Raw genomic sequence first — 793 nt, forward strand, 5'->3', positions numbered from 1 at the left:
GTGTTCTACCACATAGATTTATCAAAGCTAAACATTTTGTCACATTTACTCTAACTTTTGTTTAATAAATAAAGCTGTAGTTGAACCTCCTTCTTCAATCCATCCCCTTCTATTTTTCTTCAGAGGCATCTGTTATCTTGCTTTTGGTGTTAACCATTCACATATGCATATTTCATATTTTTAATTGCGATTTTAAAAGACCCCCTACCCCCCAGTGACTCTAATGTTTTAGCCTAGATGAAGAATCCAAAGTCCAGAGAGGTCAAGACTTGCATGAGGTCACTTAGTAAGGTAAGACCAAGATAACGCATGAGCCCAGGACTCCTGTCTTTTAGTTCGTGTTTTCCCAATGCACCATGGTGCATCTTTTGGACAATGTGTATAGATCCTTTTGCAGTTCATAAGTGTGATGATTGGGTTTTCATGCTCATGTGTAAGATGTGCTTCCCTCAAACCTTGCTATAATGTCAGCACAGTATCTATCTGACATGAAAAAAATAAAAATAAAAATTTTTTAAGTGGGCTGGGTGCGGTGACTCACGCCCATAATCCCAGCACTTTGGGAGGCTGAGACAGGTGGGTCACTTGAGGTCAGGCATTCGAGACCAGCCTGACCAACATGGTGAAACCCTATCTCTACTGAAAATACAAAAATTAGACAGGCACGGTGGCAGACGCCTGTAATCCCAGCTACTCGGGAAGCTGAGGTGAGAGAATCGCTTGAACCTAGAAGGCGAAGGTTGCAGTTAGCCAATATTGCTTCACTGCACTCCAGCCTGGGTGACAAAGCTGG

At 42.2% G+C, this 793-nt stretch overlaps 1 non-coding gene across 1 annotated transcript; it reads left to right on the plus strand.

The window, feature by feature from the left end:
* Positions 1–385: 385 nt before the first annotated feature.
* Positions 386–489, plus strand: LOC135275662 (small nucleolar RNA U13). The gene has a single exon (XR_010343266.1). It is a non-coding gene; the product is annotated as a small nucleolar RNA U13 (small nucleolar RNA).
* The last annotated feature ends 304 nt before the right edge of the window (positions 490–793 follow it).

Source organism: Aotus nancymaae, unplaced genomic scaffold, assembly GCF_030222135.1.
Source record: "Aotus nancymaae isolate 86718 unplaced genomic scaffold, 86718_ANA_hifiasm-v0.15.2.pri h1tg000017l, whole genome shotgun sequence".
Taxonomy (NCBI): domain Eukaryota; kingdom Metazoa; phylum Chordata; class Mammalia; order Primates; family Aotidae; genus Aotus; species Aotus nancymaae.